At 42.7% G+C, this 19,754-nt stretch overlaps 1 protein-coding gene across 21 annotated transcripts in view; it reads left to right on the forward strand.

Annotated features, from left to right (window-relative positions):
• The window catches only part of TENM3 (teneurin transmembrane protein 3), a 2,371,016-nt gene that overhangs the window by 842,759 nt on the left and 1,508,503 nt on the right, over positions 1 to 19,754 (forward strand). For 20 of the 21 annotated variants that reach the window (XM_053252610.1, XM_053252608.1, XM_053252605.1 and 17 more), the window contains one exon: positions 926 to 1,091. The gene's annotated coding sequence lies outside the window, so the exon portion shown is untranslated. The remainder of the gene's footprint in view (positions 1 to 925; positions 1,092 to 19,754) is intronic. The other variant, XM_053252612.1, reaches the window with a different exon arrangement.

A 19,754-nucleotide genomic window follows, 5' to 3' on the forward strand; every position in this document is an offset into this window, starting at 1 on the left:
GCCTACTCAAACCATTTTAGCGTCATTGTTAACTAGAACCTCCTTTTGAAATTTATTGCATTCCATTACATTTTAGAAGAATTTTAATTATGTGCCTGTAAAGAATAAAGATGCTCCAGGCTCCATTTGTTTATCATGGAGGGTCTGGAGAGAAGGGGGAAAAAATGAGGACAGAGCTTCCCAGCTCATGCAGGGGTTGCAGAGAGAGAGAGATGACTTTTAATTCGACAAGTTCAGAGAGATTTCTTAGTTTGACGCGCACAGCAGGGGGTCTTTGAGCGCCTGGCAATACTTCAGCATTCCAAGCTTTGAAAGTCTTTCCCTGCAGCAGAAATTGTATCAAAAGCCAATGATAATATTCCCTGCAAGGTAAAGCACCCTATTGAAGATTTCTAGAGCTGTTTATTTATTCATCACATTTTTTTTCCTTTTAGCACATATCAGGCATATAGGTAATAATTCACATGGATGATATAAAAATGCAAATAAATAAATAAAAAACCTCTCATTAATCTTTTGCCTTGTTATATTTCTTCTTAGGTTACACATACTTATGCATACTGCCATCCTTTCCCCCCTCCCAAATACGTATCTTTACCGCAAATGTGTCTTTCTCTAATTTTAATAAAATTGTCATTTCTGTCTACCCTCTACCACCTGCTGGGTACATAAGATGTTTATGGCCATCTCCTTGCAGCTAGCTTTCAAAGTAATTAATTAATTTTACAGAAGGATATTCCATTTCTTAGGGGGTCTGTTTAAATCCTAATGTTAAGGTAAGTTTCAGATAGCAGCTTTTATAGCCAAGATTAAAGCATTATTTATATTTCAAAGATAAAATGTTTTCATATTTTTGTATTACTTTCCCAGGGAAAAAAAAATACATACATTTTTTCATTGTTTTTGTTTTGTTTGGTCTCTGCAGCAGAAGCGGGAGTGAGAGACTGCGACAACCTTTCCCTGGTGTAATGTCATTGTCGCCGATCACAGTGGCAGAATCAGGCAGCTCGGAGAAGACAAAAAGTGTCCCTTTCCCTCCTGCTCTTTCAACTGCCAGTGGCATTCAAAGTGACCTTGCCTTGTAAATATTGGTGAGTGACCACGAGGGGAAAGAAACTCCCTGCTGAAAGGGAACTTGTTTTAAAAACTGTGGTGGCCTGAGGGGACTATACTGCTTTAAGCTGCATTTTCACATGGGGTAAACAACATGAAGGAGGTGTGCAGAAACAACAGGGTTTCCCTAGTTTGGTCACCATTCCATACATTAACCTACATTTCTATAACTACTTAAAAGCACACATTAATGTTTTTTTTAATTATATATCAATGCAATGCTCTAGATATAGGAAAACCTCTGCTTCTCAGAAACAAGTTGCACACCATGTATTCCTTCGACTTTTGCAGATATGTTGTCCTCTCTTCAGGAAAAAGGTAGCATAAGGATATGGTTGTAGCCTAAAGAGAGGCTACACGATCCCTTCCTCACTCCGGCTCCATCAAATAAAATGTATGGAATGTTGGGGTTTATTACTTTGGCTAAGTATAGCCACTTTCTACATTTGAAAGAACATGGAAAAGAAATGATCAGTCCTCCATGTGTGATGCCAGAGTCAGAGCTTTACAGATAATGAACACCAGCTATCTGGTCTCTTCTGAAAACAATACAAATATGTGTGTTTCAACAATCACTGTCTATGATGTGGCATGCATCAGTCTGTGGTTATTAATACTATCTTATCAACATTCATGAATTTAGCAACAGTATGGAGCTGTGGAGAATGAAATAGCAGACATCCTTTCCACTCTGCACAGCTTCAATAATTTGGAATAGAATAAAATCCTTTCCTACCACCACCTCCTTTCTTCAAAAGAAGGAGTTGTATTTCAAAGAAGATATTGTAACCTAATGTTGACTGACTTCCTTGCTCTGTCTTTTTTGGAGCTCTGGAACTGACCAAACACAAGAGTTCAGTTCAGGCATTCTTTTGAACATGATTACAGCTGCCTAAAGGGGGTTGGAAGCCCCACTCCTGAATGTCAGTGATCTTCCTTGGTTTGCATTTGAGCTGCATTTGTGTGAAGAGGGAAGCCCTGTAAATGTGATAGCAGTGCTTCTGTGTTTAGCAGCCTGGTTGATGATCAGATGCCTGGAAGCCTCTGCCATCACAGTTACAGGACTTTGCTCTTCACACAAATGCTGCTCTTTCTGTGAGCAGCAAACCAAGGAAGATGATTGACATTCAGGACTTCCAACCCCCTTTAGGCAGCTGTATTTGTCTTCAGCGATGTTCTTTTGAATGCCTGAAAAGGGCTAGAGTGTCTTCTCACAGTACAGCATTGTAGATGCAAGTGACACCCTCATTTCTGCATACAAGGAGAAATATCCGCACACAGAGGTCTGACTATCTAGTTAACCTGTGGCATCTGGAATTCTCCAGTAAAATTGGTATTTGACTGATCTGTCAGCAAGTTGGAGCGGGTTCATATATTCAATAGGTCACTTGTGCCTCTGAATAGCTACTTCCTTGCTTGAAAAGATGGAACTCACCTACAATGAAATTTGCTCCCTTTTTCCTCTCAAGCCCATGGTCCTCAATATCCACAATGACTCTAGAATGGTTCTTCTATGACCTATGTATTATCAAAAATTTCAAAGGACCTTCTCTTTCAAATGGATATTGGCATACTACACATCTATCCCAGGGCTAGGCAAGATACCCTGGTTTTTTTCAAATGCAGTTTAAAAAAACTCTGGGAACAGCCTCCTTGTTAGCAATCTGACCGTGGAACACCAGTAGTTGCCAGGCTTGTCTGAGCAACTGTGCTGCCTCTCAGTCCAGTCATTAAGGCATGGATGTAGGGGACCACTTAAGAGAGTACAGTTTATCCATCCTAATTTTGAAAAAGAATGTGCTTCTGCCCCCATCATACAAATTTTTGTTTGCTTTCAGCCATGACTCTTGCTCTGGTTTTTATAACAACTCTGTTTTGGCCCCTTCAGTGGGGCTGTAATTGGAATCAACAATGATCTATGAAAAGTGGACTTCTGTACCTAGGATTAATGTTAGAGCTCCAGCTAAAAGCAATAGGAAAAGACTTCTTGGTCTTGCTCCAATGACCTACCAAAGAACTTTTAGTTTGTGCTTTATCTCCCATTAATAATTCCTTGAATGTGTAATGTTTGTAGATGGCATGACTGGCCTGAATAGTACCCTGTCTGTCTTTTGGTCAAGAACCAACTTCCTTTCTAGATTTTTCAAAAAAGGAATAAATTTGCACCCATACAAATGGAACATTTCCAGCAGATTTATTCAATGATTGCTTCTCCACAGTCCAGTTAGCTAAACTTCAATATCACATTATCTTTCTTGATATTTTATTTTATCCATCTGTTCATGGGAATGCAGATTAAATATGTAGAAGTTATTATCTTGTGATAGCTTTTATTAGAATGGAGTGGGTTATGTTCAACAAGATTCTGAGTCAAATAAGTGTTTTATATGGTGACGTCTTGTTTACCATAAGAGTCTAAGAGCAAATGGGTTGTGTTGATGTTGCTTTTCTTTCTTATTCTGTATTGGGAAAGGTTGTGAGGTTTGGTAGAAGGGCTTAAACCCATAGCATATCAGTATTTCATTTTTTAAAAAATACTGCCAAACTATGTTTCAGAAGTTTTCAGTGAAAGTTAAATATAAAAAGCTTTAAAGACATGTTTGCCACTTTGAAGTCTGTGTCTCTGAACTACACATAGAGGCTTAATGAGGACACTTCCATGCTGCTTGGTACAAATATTGATTGACTGTACACACTTGCATTAGCTTCCAGCATCATGAGCAATCCTCAAGTCCTATACAAGTACAGCTTTGCTATCCATCGAGATTTTATAAAAGACTTTTGCAGACTAGAGTTTTAAGGTGTCCTTGTTCTTCAGATGTTGAAAGGAAAATTCTGTCAATAACATCATAGAACAATGTTTCATTGTTGAATAATGATGATTACTGCACAATGGCAGGAAAAATATACAGTGTACAAATCATAGTGTGGATATACATTACAATATATATTGTAATATTCTTGGGGCACAATTAATCAAGAAGATCTTATGTACACAGGGCTTCCTCCCAAAACAGTTGGTGTGTTAATGCTTAAGGTTTAATAGGTTTATCTCTATCTGAGTCTGCTATATCATATAAAAGATATTCAGAACCTGTGTCTTCTTGTGAGAAGGAACTCCATGTCTGTGCAGTTCAGTGGAACATGTCCATATTGTATGCACAAAGAGAATATTCTATTCTTTCAGTGAAATAATAAAACACCATATGACAAATAACCTATAATTCTTTGACAGAGTTATTCATCGAACAAATTCATGGATAATTTTTAATATTGAATGTGTATGCCTATTTCCCAGTTGTACTTTGACAAATCATGAAGACATAATGGTGAATTTATCAACCAAATGAATCAATGCAATTTATTCATTTATCTTCTTTGGAGATATCTTTAGTAAAAAGAATGGGGGGAGAGGAGAAACAGCCTTCTTATGAAAATAATAAAAAATAATATTTTTATGTTCAAACAGTACTTTGATAAGTTGATTACAAAGTAAGACCTAAAATGAGTTTTATGCAAATTTCTTTACAATAAAATACATTATGCTATGTTAAATTTTACTGAAACACATTTTGAGATATCATTAAAAAATAAGCTGAGTCTGGCAGGGAAGAGCAAAATAAATACCATCCATATATTTTAGGGCCCATGCTTTAAACCTTGCTTATATTGATAAAGCTGTCTGGCAATTCTGAAATACAAACTTTCAAAGTAATAGTTGTCTAACAAATTACACTTTTGCAACATCAATGACACTGATGGTTATCTAGCAAAAGGAAAAACAGTAATAATTGCAGCTTTAAATTGGCATATGACTGTGCTTAGCACCATGATTCATTTTAGAAATGCATAAACTGAGACATGCACTACTGCAAGTAATTATTAAGACAGCAATCTTAATAATTTTTACTTAAGGCGAAAGAGAGTACCACAAAGCCCCATTCGGTCTTGGTCTATGATTCCTGAATCCTGTTTAAACATTGTCTTCATATCTACAGTCTTGAAGTCTGTCTTCAATATTTTAATATATAGTAGGGCAATGCAAAGCAACCCACTTCAGTTTGGTGGCTCCTTTGATCCTTGGGGCGAGGGGAGGGCAGCCTGATTTGATGTTTCAAAGTGAGGTCCCACTTTGTTTTTGTCAAATCCAGACTTAATTTGGAGCTAAAACTGTGCCTCCCACCCACCCCCTCACCATCCTCTCTGATCGCTATAGGCACTTTAAGGGCATGGGCAGGACACAGGCTGGCTCTTTTTATTTTTATTTTTAATTCAAGTACAACAAGGTAGGAACTTCTTCTGCAGCATTGTTACCCCCAACTGCAGTCACGGTGAAAATGTCAATGACTGCAGAACATTTTGTGCTATGATTCAGAGGGTTTTAATTCTGTATTTTTGTCATGTTATGACACTGGAACCCCAATACAAAATACCACCAAATATCATGTAATTACCAACAATGATTTGGTCTCTACAGATGAAAAAATGCTAGGGGTGACATTGTATCCCAGGTGTACATGGGTTTTTCTTTCTGGATGCAAATGTAACCCTGACTTGTTTTCATAAATGGATTAATTCCTGCCTACTTACAGGATTCGCCTGTACATGTTTAACCAGAGTTTGAAAATGTAGCTGTGGAAGCATTCACACCTGATCTGGTGTCATTGGTATAATCCTTATGGTCTCATCTCATATCCTGCTTTTGCAACATTTTTGCAAGATACACTTGTCCTGGAAATAAAAAAGGTGCTCTTTCTGTTTCCAGATATCATTCCATGAGGCTATTCACACGATAGGACGAAATCGGACTAGCCTCTGCTAGCTCGATTTCGTCCCACTGTGGGAACCACCAGGCTCGGCTGCGAGCCCAGTGGTTCCTGAGCTGGTAACCTGCTCAAGTAGCCCGCCCCTTAAACCGGGTTTGCGGAGCGAGCGCTCTGCAAAACTGGTTTTTGGGATGGTGAGTAGCCACGGTGAGGCTCTGCGCCACTGCTACTCACAAGTAGACCCCCGGCGGGAGGCTCAAAAGCAGCCTCCCAGCTCGGGGGTCTCTCCCATATGCCCTGAGCGCTTGCGCAGGCATATACTGGAGCTTCTGGGGGCTGCGCAGCCCCTGAACTCCCCAGCCCCTGCCAGCTCTGTCACAGAGCTGTCTGTCGATCTGGCCGCCCAGTCAGGTCTGCCCGATTGCGTGGAGAGTGGGCTTAGCCCGCCCTCCCCGCAAACCCAGCAAAAGCGGGTCTCAATGATCGTGAGACCCGCCTCTACGTCATCCCTACCTCACATTTGTCCTTTGAGGGGAAATCTAGGATGTCACCTGGCCCCCTCTGCCTTTGGTATATAAATATGAGCTTATGTGATTCCTTTGCTATAAGGCACAACACATATTAAACACGGAACAGAGAAGGATCAGTTCTGTAGTAAGATGTGCAATTCAGTTTGCCCATGAATTGATTTGGGTCAAATCAGGGGTGATTTCTACTCTGAATTGTATTGCCCTGAAAACAAAGGGCCAGATTTGGGGTCAAATAGAATCATCTCTATTTATCCCTGAATCTATTTGGGTGATTCGGATGCCATTTCGAAGCCTGTTTTGCCAGAAAAACGGCTGTCAAAATGTTGCTTCTTTTTGGCAGAGCTGGCCTACCAATTGGGATCAGTGGGTACACCAGCCCTCCGAGGTAGGCTGACTCCAAATCTGGAGTGGAGGGTTGGTATACCTGGTGATCCCGATTGGTAGACCAGCTCTCCCTGAAAAATCAGGAGAGCTGGTCTACCAATTGGGATCAGCATGTAGACAAGCCCTCTCCTCTGGACTTAGTGTGCCAGTGCTTTGGAATGGCACTTAATGCCTTGGAGGGCTGATCTACCCACTGATCTCAATTAGTAGACCAGCTCCCCAGAAAGAAGCACCATTTTGAGGCCTATTTCCCCAGCAAAACGGGCCTCAAAATGGTGCCCAAATAGATTCAGGTTGAATTGGGGTTGATTTGTTATTTTTGACAAATCAGTTTGGTGGTGTGCGATTTGATTTGACCTCAAATTGAATAGCAGATCTTGATCCATGCACACGATTCTGTAAAAGACTACCTGATGTGGATTTATGGAATATATAAATACTAGGGATGTGCAAACCAGCTCAACGTCAGACAGGTTCTACGTCAAGCCAGTTTGGTTTGATGGTCCTGGGTCAAACTGAACCACCCCCCTGTTTGGTCTGACCCCAGACTGAACATACCCCAACTGTTTGGGGGTTCACAGACCTTTTTGTTTTTTGTTTTTCTTTTGTTTTTCTTTTAAAAAAGAATTTGGTACCTTTATTCCCTTCTACCTTTACTTGAACTCCTCAAGGCAGGGAGTTCCTTGAGGCGGGGGGGATCCATGGAGGTTTCCCCTCCCTCCACCAGCCTCAATGCAGCCCGAACCAGCCCATTCGGCAGGCTTTTCGGCCCATTTGGGCCTTCCTCCTCGGTGTGGTGGCCATTTTGGATGCCGCCATGCCTGCACAATTGGCCTCTGAGAGGCCAAAGAGCCAAAGAGCCAGACGAACAGGCCAGTTCATGCTGCATTGAGGCTGGAAGGGGGAAGGGGAGTAAAGGTACTAAAAATTTTTTTTCCATTTTTTTTAAAAGGTCCATGAACCTCCCCGGACCAGAGCAAACCGGAGGGGACTTGAGGGGGTGCCAGACCAAACTGGCCCAGTCAGGTTTGAGTCTGGTCTGGACTTGAACCAAACTGGGCCAACTGGTTCCATGCACATCCCTAATAAATACCCCATGATAAAAATAGTTTTTATTTTAAACTATTTAAAATTAAAAATAGTTTATTTTAAAACGTAACCCTTACACATAACAATTTAAAGTATTTGAAAAATAAAAGGGTTAAAATTATCAGTTATTCCTGGAACTGCTTTTTTCCATCTGCAGTCCTAGGAAAGGTGTAAGAGTCACAACCCTGGAAAAAATTACAGTTCCAAAGAAACACTGCACCTTTCACAGAACTGTAAAGTTAAAAAATTGCTCCCATGTTATCTTACAATGATTCCATAGAAGATGCTGCTTCCTTGTCATGCTCATATAAAAATAAAAATAGAGCCAGCCTGACTCCTGCCTGTGCCCATTAAGTACCTACAGGGGAGAGGGAAGGATAGTGTGGTAAGGGAAAGGTACTGAAGTAGCTGAATTACTTCAGAAATGAATTGGCCCACTTCAACCATGTTGCTTCAGTAACGACCAAACCAGCACACTGCCAGTTCCATTTGGAATTGAAGTATCTGTGACCAAATTGGGCTGAATCGCCTCTGAATTAAATCAGCTTCTCAGCCTTAATATTTAGTATTTGTACTCTAATAAGCCAAAGTTTACTTCTGCCAGTGTTGGAGCGGAAAGAGAGAATGAGATCAGAGACAGTGCCAGTATTGAAGTGTCTGACCTCATCTGACTCTGTGGTATTAGGCATAAGGGGAGGTGCCCGAAACAGACCTGGAAAAGAATGTCTTCCCTCTGGTCTGCTTCTGGCCTATTTAATCCATAAATAAGGTCCTATATTTTTTGCCCTTCCTAATTTACTTATTTATTTAAACACTGCATATTGCAAAGTTTCTTGCTATGGCAAATAGACAGGATTTTCACTAGCCCATAGCAACGACAAGAAAAGCATAGCTAGCTTTATGAATAATAATAGAGTCTTATTTCACAGCTTATTGTGACTGCCAGGACTGTGGACAAGGACTGTAGCCTAAGGGTTAAGCATCTCCAGTCCCCCTTTGGGGATCCCTTACAGATCCCAAAAGGTCAACCAAGAGCTGCTGGTCTGCCACTCGCTCCAGTTGGTGGCCAAAGATAGGCCACAAGATAGCCTACCAAGATAGGCCATATGCCAACAATGGCATGTACTGTGGCTACTCTAAGCTAGCTTTCTTCCCTGAACATCTCAACCGTTGGGCTGCTGATGGCAACAAATAGGTCACCAGAAACTTGAGGATCTTGCCTTTGCCATGCAAAGACTTCTCGTAAGCTGCTGTTAATGCAATTTTAGTCTATGTAACCTAGTTAGTTGTCAGTCTCATTGTTCCTCTCTTTACCTATGCCTTGGTCCCTGCTGCAGTCAATGATAGAATGAGCAGAAGTTTGGAATTATATTCCGTATATACTTTGTGGTTTTGATCCATGAAGGCTTTCTCGATGAAAGAAATGTTCAGGTGTACCAGGGAAATGCCCTGGGAGGAGATGGTAGTATTAATGGACCCATAAATCCATGAATAATTTTCTTCTTGTAGCATATGACTTCACACCTGTAAGAACTATGACAAGCCTGGGGTTATAGTAAATGGCTCTGCAGTAAATTGTGCATGAATTACTTTCAAGAGGGGGAGAGTGTCAGTTTACATAGTATGTAGATTACTTCAACAACAGAAGGTGATTACTTCACTGAACAAAGTGCTGTAAGGCCTTTTTTTAACTTGAGATTTTTTTTTTGTTTTAACAAAATCCTTTCATTTAGCCTGATTGGATCATTATCCCATTATCAGGTGAAGAAATTACCATAAATATATAATGACATCGTTCTAGAAAGATCCTTTTCCCATTGGAATAGCTAACAAAATCAGTCCTTCTTAATACAAAATAATAATCTACACTTTCATGTATATACTTCTAAGGTTATAATTTTGTCTTTCAGTTATTTTTCTCCATTTCAAACCTTGTATTAATTTCTCTTTTTATAAAAGCTATTTTGTTGGGCAAACATATGAGATCATGACCTGATAGTTTTATTGACAAAGGATAGTGTTCCTAGAGATTTTTTTGTCCACCACTTTCCCCACAATTAAAATATCCAGGATTGCTTTCAGTAGTCACTTGGAGACTCATGGTGATTCCTGAAGAATCCAAGCCTAGGTTTGCCTAGGGCCTGGGCAATGCTAGAAAGCACCTTTGAACCCCTTCCAGTGGAAATCTAGACCTTTAGCACCATTGTGTTGAAAGATCTCACCAGGAAGGTAGGGCAAGACTTTTTAGTGCCAGGCTGTTCAATGCAAGCAATGTACTGCAGGGAGAAAGAAAGAAAACACAAGATAGACTGCTATACAGTCCCTATTAAGCAGTCAGGTTTTTACATCCTAAATGTCAAATTTCAAAGCTGAACACTGAAAAACTATCTTTATATTCTATATGTCCCCAGCGAACAACTTTTAAAAAATCACATACAACTCTTTCTTTGAAAACTACATAGTATTCTTTTCTGCTGCCTGGTTCTATGTATACCCCACTTTAAAGTAGAAATTAGCTGTTAATATCTAGGGATATATTTATTTTTGAGATCACATTAAACAAAATGCAAATCTACGCTATTTGAAGACTCTTGCAGATGGTGTTTTTTGCTTGACACCAGGTCATCTCTGAATATTCTTGTTGGGCTTTTCTCTGTTGGATATGTAATCTTTGTTAAATGTTTTGAAGGGAAGGAATCAAATAAATTGCCCTATTTTGGTCTTTCTCATCTGTATACAGTTGTGCAGCTCTAGTAGACCTGAAAATTGCCCAGAGACAAACTTAAAAAAAAAAGAGTGCTTTTGAGGCAGAAAATTGCTTTTCTGCAGTATCATCTAAAGGACAGGATGTGACAAGAGGACAAGAAGTTGCCACCACAGATTAAAGTTGTAAAGCATATCTTAAAAACAAAGTAGATCAGGTAGTTCTATCTTCTGTCTTATATGATTACAAAGCCAAAATAATATGCCTTAATGTTAATAGGAGCGAAACAATTTACAAACAAGCCTTGGAAATCTGCTCTTTAACTCACCTGTGACTGTTAGATATTATAAGAGATATTTGGCATGCTGTATAAGATCAGTGGTCACAGAGTGCTTGTCAACATCTTCAGAGGCTCCAAGCACAGTAGGAAGTGTTGGGGAGGTGGGGTTTGAAACACATCTTCATTCTCCATCTTCTCAGTTCTATCTGTTTGTTGTGTCCTTCGGTTGTTTGAAATCTCTTATGGATTACTAAATAAAAGGAGTTGTCCCTTTTGATCATCCCCTTGATGCTATTTGAAAGTATTTCTGTGTGAGCTTAAGTTCTTGTTACAGCAAATTACAAATACAAAATAAGGAATCTAGAGTGGTTGAAGATGGTGATGGGGATGAGGAGAGGGGAATGTGCCATCCACTTGCTAAGAAATGTGAAGAGATGTTGGACCTATTATCATGTTAATGGGCCAGTTGAGGTTTGTCAGGGTTTGGGGTATTAATCTTAATACACATTCACATTCCTTAATTGCTGCTTTGGTGCTCTAAGGGCATTAGCTGTGAATCTGTGCAATATTAACAGCATTATGTGCTTCTATAGTATGAGCTGTAATACCACATGGGTATTAAAAATTATATAAAATGTGTCACATGCTTCTGTTTTCTAAGATTTAATGTTATTATTATTATTTTTTAAATCCAAAATGATCAAATTTCTACAATTAAAATGGGGATTGTCCAGACCATGCCATTTGGGAAATCAATGTTTTACCTTTGTCTGCTTGCAAATGGAGGGGGAAAAAACAGATAATATGTCTCTCAGGATTCACAAAGAAACCTGGTAGAAACTGTTCAGCCTGGGAATTTACCATGCAGTTCTCTCTGTTATTACTTCCTTCTTATCTTTATTAGAACTTAGTTGTCTGGCATTCTATATCTTCATAGCCTCTGTCAAGAAATTTCAGCATTGGAGATATAGATAGATAGACATACATACATACATACACACACACTGGTCTCTTTCTGTAACAGTGAGAGGTGATGGCAACAGTTTGGCCAAGCTTTTGATATTCTGTGTGTAAAGCCACTGATGCACTAGGGGTCTTGGGAAATTTCTAGGAACTCTGTTAAAAATTTTTGCAAAATCTTTAACCCAGTAACATGATGCCTATGATTTGCCAGCAGTTTGCACAATGGATGTTCCTTATTTATTTATTTATTTATTTATTTATTTATTTATTTATTTATTTTATTTGTACACCACCCTTCCTAAAGTGGCACAAGGAGGTTCACATTAATATCAAAAACACATAATTAAAAGCCTGGCTTTAAAAAAAAGGGTTTTTTTTAAGGCTCTCCTGAAGTCCTCCAAGGAAGACAATCCCTTCATATCCACGGGGAGCATGTTCCACAACCCAGGGGCAACAACAGAGAAGGCCCTATCCCAAGTCCCCTGCTAACATGGCAAAGAGGCACCTTTTAACGTGGTGATTCTCTTCATTTAGCAGGGGGAGAGTAACTGGCCCTATCCACCCCCAGCACAGTACTTCCAGTGACTGTTGCTGGTGTCTATCGTACGTTTCTTTTTAGATTGTGAGCCCTTTGGGGACAGGGATCCATCTTATTTATCATTTATTTGTTATTTCTCTGTGTAAACCGCCCTGAGCCATTTTTGGAAGGGCGGCATAGAAATTGAATAAATAAATAAATTAATTAAATTAAATAAAGTCGCTACCAGATGAACCAGTGGTACCTGAAGATGGACCCCCTCCTGATGATCTCAGTGAGCAGCAGTGATCTTGTAGAGAAAGGTGCTCCCTGAGGTAAACCGGACCTTAGCCATTCAAGGCTTTGAAGATAAAAACCTTCACTTTGTACTTTGCCTAAAAACATATCAGCAGCCAGTGCAACCAGGGGTGTTGCTAGGGGAGAGGGGGCCTATGTTAGCCCCTGTCCCTGCCAACCCCTTGGGGTGAGGGATATGAAGAAAATAGGTGGAGCTGGGGGGGCTTTGGAGCTGCCCCCCCCCGGATTATTTGAACCTAACCACTCAATTATAGCTGGGTGCTGGGGGGCCTTTGGAGCTGGGCCCCCCAGATTCTTCGAACCTATCCACTCAATTATAGCTACACCTCTGATTGCAACTGTTTAAGAACAGGCATAATGTGGTCTCTCCAGGGTAGCCCAAAGACCAATCTGGATGCCGCATCTTGAACTAATTGAAGTTCCTGAAGCCCATACAAAGGAAGCCCTACATAGAGCACATGAGAGTAGTCCAACCTGGAGGTTAGCAGCTGGTGTACCACTTTTTTGAGGTCATTCTCCTCAAGAAACAGGTGGAGTTGTTGAATCAATTGCAGCTGGTAAAAAGCGCTCCTGGCCACAGCCGTAACCTGCAACACCAGGGTGAGACCTAGGTCCAAGAGAACTCCCAAGCAACAAACCTGTTTTTTGTGGGGAAGTGTAACCTTGTCCAGAACAGGAAGTTCTATCTCGTGTTGCAGATTACAACCCCCAACAACGAGCACCTCTGTCTTGCTTGGATTCAGCTTCCGTTTATTATCCCCCATCAAGCCCATTATTGATCAATGCCCCTTAATATTGATAACAAGGAGATTGAGATTTAAAACAATATGTTATCATCAGCATATTGATAACACCCAGCACCAAATCGCTTGATGACATCACCCAATGGTTTCATGTAGACATTAAAAAGCATTGGTGACAGAATAGAGCCCTGAGGGATTCCATATAGTAGCTCCCATCTTGAAGAGCAAGTATTACCAAGCACCTCCATCTGAAATTTGCCCAAAACTTGGGGTGTGCACTAACGGTTCATGCTTGGTTCTGGCTTCCGCAATGCCCGAAGCTTGGTAAAGGAAGGGAGAATGTGCACGGGGCCTCATCAAGAGGATTAGCAGCAACTGCAACTGTGCCAGTCAGGTAAGCAGCTTTTTATCTTTCTCGCTGCCCCCACCTGGCCACCCCTTGAAGTGTCCTCCATCTTCTGTACTTGTAAAGGGGGATCCTCAATGTATTTCCCTTTACAAGTATATTGGCCGCCAGAACTGGTTTGATCTAATGGACTGGATCAGCTGGTCGAGTCGACCAAACTGGTTCAGAGCAACACGGTTCAGTTTAAATTGGTTCTAATTCGACCTGAACTGCATTTTTTTGTTCATGTGTACCCCTACCCGAGAAATGGGAATGGAACCACTGTAAAACAGTGCCTCCTATCCAGTGTTCCCTCTAACATGGATTCACAGATGTTGTTGACTACAACTCCCATAATCCCCAAGCAAAGGCTATTGCAGCTGGGGATGCTGAGAGTTGTAGTCAACAAAATGTGGGAAACACTGCTCCTATCTCCAGATCTCTTAGGCAGTCCAGAAAGATACCATGGTCATCATGGTATTAAAATCCACTGAGAGATCCAAAAGAACCAGCAGAATCACACTCCATATGTCCATTCCCTGGCGAAGGTCATCTGTCAAACTAACCAAGACTGTCTCAGCCCCATAGCCCACTCTAAAGCCAATTTGAAATGGGTCTAGATAGTCAGATTCCTCCAAGACCACTTGGAGCTGGTCAGCCACCACCCTCTTAATCATCTTACCCAAGGGAGGTTGGAGACTGGCTTGTAATTATCCATCACTAAGGGAACCAAAGTGGGCTTCTTAAGAAGGGGTCTAACTACTGCCTTCTTCAAACAAGATGACATCCTGCCATCCCCCAGTGAGGCATTAATAAGATCTACTAGGCCAGCTTCAACAACCTCCCTGCAAGATGAAATACTGGGCAAGGATCCAGAGAACAGGTGGTAGACTGTACCACTCCAAGCAGCTTGTCCACATCCTCAGAAGTCACAAACCGAAACTGATCCAATATAATCTTGCAAGAGGGATTGCTGGACATCTCCCTCACCTGCATAAATATTGGAGGCCAGATCTGTCAGCTCAGGGAGTCTGTTAGGCAGCAGGATGGGTGGTACACTAACAGACTCTCCCATCTATCCTGAGGTCCCAGCCTAAGGTACACACACTCAATAAAAGTCAATTTTTTAAACAGGGATCCTAGTAAGGGAGATGTTATTCTTATGGACGACTCCACCCCCACCGCCACTTCAATATTCCTGCTCAACAACAGAGTACCCTGGGGGAACAAGTTGGGCCCACACAGGACCACTAGCCTCTCCAAACCAGGACTCAGTTATACAAGCCAGTTTGGCTCCTTCATTCATGATCTAATCAGGGTTATTTTGATCCTATTTTGAACTAACCTGGCGTTACAAAGGAGCATAGTTAGGTTCAGTGAGAAGGTGGAATTACTCCCTGAGGCCTGAAAGCTGACAGTGAAGCGGGAAGGGAAAACAGTAATTAAATTACTGGACTTACTTCCCCTGTAACAGCATGCTGGCCTGTCAACGCCTGATCCTTTACTCCCCACTACTACTGAGCTGCCTCATCCTCATCAAACGCACCCCCATCCATCCTTAACAAGAGATCCAAAACACATCTCTGTGAACAGCCTGGCACAAACCACGAAAACAAAAGCAAAACAAACAACTAAAACTAAAATAGGAGGACCTTGAACATAACTTCTACTTTAACCAGATGGTGATTCATACATGACAAAGGGGAGATGACAGGAGTCCCCACCCATGGAACACCACCCTGATCAGAACAAAAGACCAAATCGATATATTTAAAAATAAATATCTGTTTCATTTAGATTTTAAGCCTGTGGTTGTGACTTTCTGGGAAACTGCCTGCTTTATAACTTTAAAAAAAATAAAAGGTCCCTCAATGGGATAGATGATCCCCCCTGAAACAGATTTACATAATATATTGCTAAAGCTCTCTCCGGGGGCCAGTTTAATCAGCCGGGCTCAAGAGTCTATGTGAGAGGTGGGCTTTGGGGTGTTTTGGCTTAAAAGGACTAGTACAAGCCAGAGGTGCAACTGTCAGTGTGGACACCATTAAGCAGGCTGTCTGCAAGCAGTAGCCAAAGCCAGCTGCCAAAGGGGTCCAGCCTTTGGTGAACAGCCTTCAGTGTGCGATCAAGGTCTGAGAGGAACTTACAGCTACAACCCACCTCTGCAGGGGTGAAGAAACTATTAGATTGGTCCACCCAAGGAGGTTATTGGATCCAATAGGATTCCAAGAAGTCTTGGAAGGGTTCAGGGTTGGCTCTGCTAGTGCTTCTTTCGATACTCTGGTGCAAACATGGAAATACTGAACTCACTAGAGCAGTAGACACAATTGCTCCTAAGCATCCTCTCCAACCTGCTATAAAGATAGCTCCGTGGTATTCAGATGAACTATGGAAACTGAAGTCACGAGGTAGACAACTAGAGCACAAGTGGAGGAAGACTCAGTGTGAGTCTGATTGGGTACAACACTACTTCTTTGCCGCCTGCACTACCAGAGCATAAGATCTATGCTCTGGCAGTACAAGCAGAAATTCACAATATAAAAGGGAGCGGCAAAGAAACGGTTCTCTTTTGCCTGCATTGCTTCTGCAAATTTACGTCCAGCTGAGTTGTCTAGGGTTGTGAGGGCGGTAGTATGTACTCTCTCCCCCTTGAATTTAAACTTGGAGCCATTGGTCACTCACTGTGACATTTTTAATGACCTTTTTGTAGATAAAACCTTGGTCCAAGCTGGATTCCACAGCTACAGAAGGGTCTACTGTAGAGGTGTCCAGCAACTGCTTTTATGGGATTAGATTGGATCATTTTCAGTTCATGATTCCTGAGGAAGTGGACATATTGCTTTGGACAGTCTGTCCTACAACCTGTTCTCTTTACCCTTGTCCAACTTGGCATATCACATCTGGTAATTATATTATCAGAGAAGGTCTTGTAAATATTATAAATGCTTCTCTGAGGGAGGGCAGGATGCCTCCTTGTCTTAAGGAGGCTATTATTAGACCACTTTTGAAGAAATCTGCATTGGATCCCTCAGAGTTAGCTAACTACAGGCCTGTTTCCAACCTTCCATGGTTGGGCAAAGTGATTGAGAGGGTGGTGGCCTCTCAGCTGCAGGCAGTTTTGGATAATCCAGATTACCTAGACCAGACCAGACTCAAACCTGATGGACCAGTTTGGTCCAGCACCTCTTTGAAACCCCCCCCCCCCAGTCCGGTTAGGTCCGGAGGAGGTGTTTCGCGAATTTTTTATTTTTTAAATTATTATTTTTTACCTTCAGCCCTTCGAGGGGCTTCCTGTAGGCCGTGAGGCGGGGGGTCCGTGAAGGTTACTCCTCCCCCTGCCGGCCTCTCACATCAGCACTGAGGCCCATCCAGAGCCTCTTTTCTGGCCCATTCAGACCTCTGTAGATCGGCGCAGTGGCCATTTTGGAGGCCGCCGCACATGCGCAAATGGCCTCTGTGAGGCCTGGCATGGCCCAGAGACTCACAGAGACCATTTGTGCATGTGCAGCAGCCTTTTTTTTTGGGTGGCCATTTTTAAATTTTTATTTGTTTAAAAAATGGCCACCACACATGCGCAAATGGTCCCTGTGAGGCCCTGGGCCATTTGTGCATGTGCATCAGCCTCTAAAATGGCGACCATGCCGACTGGACTTGCACAGGGGGTTGGCTCCGGTCTGGACGGAACCGGGGGGTGGGGGGTTCGGTTCGACCCAAACCCCCGAACTCTCGGACTGGTTCTGCACATCCCTTACCTAGGCCCATTTCAAACTGGCTTCTGTGCAGGCTATGGGGTTGAGTCTGCCATAGTTGGCCTGATAGATGATCTCCAACTGGATATCGACAGAGGGAGTGTAACTCTGCTGATCCTTTTGGATCTCTCTGTGGCTTTTGATACCATCGACCATGGTATCCTTCTAGACCTCCTGAGGGAGGGAGGATTGGGTAGGTTCTGTTCGTACCTCTCTGGTAGATTCCAGATTGTGTCACTTGGAGACTGCTGTTTTGCAAAGTAAGAACTAAAGTGTGGAGTTCCATAAGGCTCCATACTGTCTCCAATGCTCTAACATCTACATGAAACCGCTGTGAGAGATCATCAGGGGGTTTGGTGCTGGGTGTTATAAATATGCTGATGACACCCAGATCTACTTCTCTATGCCAGCCTCATCAGGAAAAGACATATCTTCCCTAAATGCCTGACCAGAGGCAGTAATGGGCTGGGTGAGGGATAACAAACTGTGGCTGAATCCAAATAAGATGGAGGTACTGACAGTGGGGGTTCAGGACCCAGGAGACGGTTTAGATTTGCCTGTTCTGGATGGGGTTGCACTCCTTCTGAAATATCAGGTACATAGCTTGGGAGTTCCCTGGACCCCAAGCTCTCCCTGGTTTCTCAGGTTGAGGCAGTGGCCAGGAGTGCTTTTTATCAGCTTCGGCTGATACGACAGCTACGTCCATTTCTGGAGGTAAATGACCTTAAAACAGTGGTACATATGCTGGTAATCTCCAAGCTTGACTACTGTAATGCACTCTATGTGGGGCTGCCTTTGTATGTAGTCCAGAAACTACAATTGGTACAGAATACAGCAGCCAGATTGGTCTCTGGGAAGGGACCACATAACTCCAGTTTTAAGGGAACTTCACTGGCTGCCGATATGTTTCCAGGTGAAATACAAAGTGCTGGTTATTACCTATTTTTTAATTTATTTATTTTTATTTATTTTTACATTTTTATACCGCCTTTCGTTAAAAGAAAACCCCAAGGCGGTTTACAAAAATTAAAAACATACAGTAAAAAACAGTAAAAACATCAAGCTAAAAACAGGCATAAAAACAAGACAACAGATAAAAACACACAAGAACAGCAGTAAAAGACAATTATGTAAAAGCCTGGGTAAAAAGCCAAGTCTTTAAAAGCTTTCTAAAAGCTGTGATGGAGTCTGAGGAACGAATGGCCACTGGGAGAGCATTCCAGAGTCTAGGGGCAGCAACAGAGAAGGCCCTGTCCCGAGTGCACGACAGCCGGGCCTCCCTCATTGTCGGCACCCGGAGCAGGGCCCCCCCAGATGTCCTAGTCAAGCGGGCAGCAACCCTTGGGAGCAGGCGGTCCCTCAAATACCCCGGGCCCAAACCGTTTAGGGCTTTAAAGGTCAAAACCAGCACCTTGAATTGGACCCGGAAACGAACCGGCAGCCAGTGCAGCTCTTTCAAAATGGGGGTGATATGTTCCCAACGGGCAGCTCCGGATAGAACCCTCGCTGCCGCGTTTTGCACTAGCTGTAGTTTCCGGATATTCTTCAAGGGCAGCCCTACGTAGAGCGCGTTACAGTAATCCAGCCGCGACGTGACTAAGGCGTGGGTAACCGTGGCCAGATCTGCCTTCTCGAGAAAGGGACACAACTGGCGCACCAGCCGAAGCCGTGCAAAGGCACCCCTGGCCACCGCCTCCACCTGAGCCTCCAAAAGCAGAGCCGGGTCCAGTAGTACCCCCAAGCTGCGTACTTGCTCCTTCAAGGGGAGTGCAACCCCATCCAGAACCGGTAAAATCTCCTCATCCCGATTGGCTCTCCTACTGACCAACAGTACCTCCGTCTTATCCGGATTCAATTTCAGTTTGTTAGCCCACATCCAACCCATCACGGCCTCCAGCCCCCGATTCAGGACATCCACCGCCTCCCTAGGATCAGATGACAAGGAGAGATAGACCTGAGTGTCATCCGCATATTGCTGACAACTCGGTCCAAATCCCCAGATGACCTCTCCCAGCGGCTTCATGTAGATGTTAAACAGCATGGGGGACAAGACCGAACCCTGCGGGACCCCACAGGCCAATGGCCACGGGGCCGAGCAGTAGTCCCCCAGCACCACCTTCTGGACCCTCCCCTCAAGAAAGGACCGGAACCACTGCAACGCAGTGCCTCCGATTCCCATACTCGAGAGGCGGCCCAGAAGGATACCATGGTTG

The sequence above is a fragment of the Hemicordylus capensis genome, chromosome 5, assembly GCF_027244095.1.
Source record: "Hemicordylus capensis ecotype Gifberg chromosome 5, rHemCap1.1.pri, whole genome shotgun sequence".
In the NCBI taxonomy this organism is placed as follows: domain Eukaryota; kingdom Metazoa; phylum Chordata; class Lepidosauria; order Squamata; family Cordylidae; genus Hemicordylus; species Hemicordylus capensis.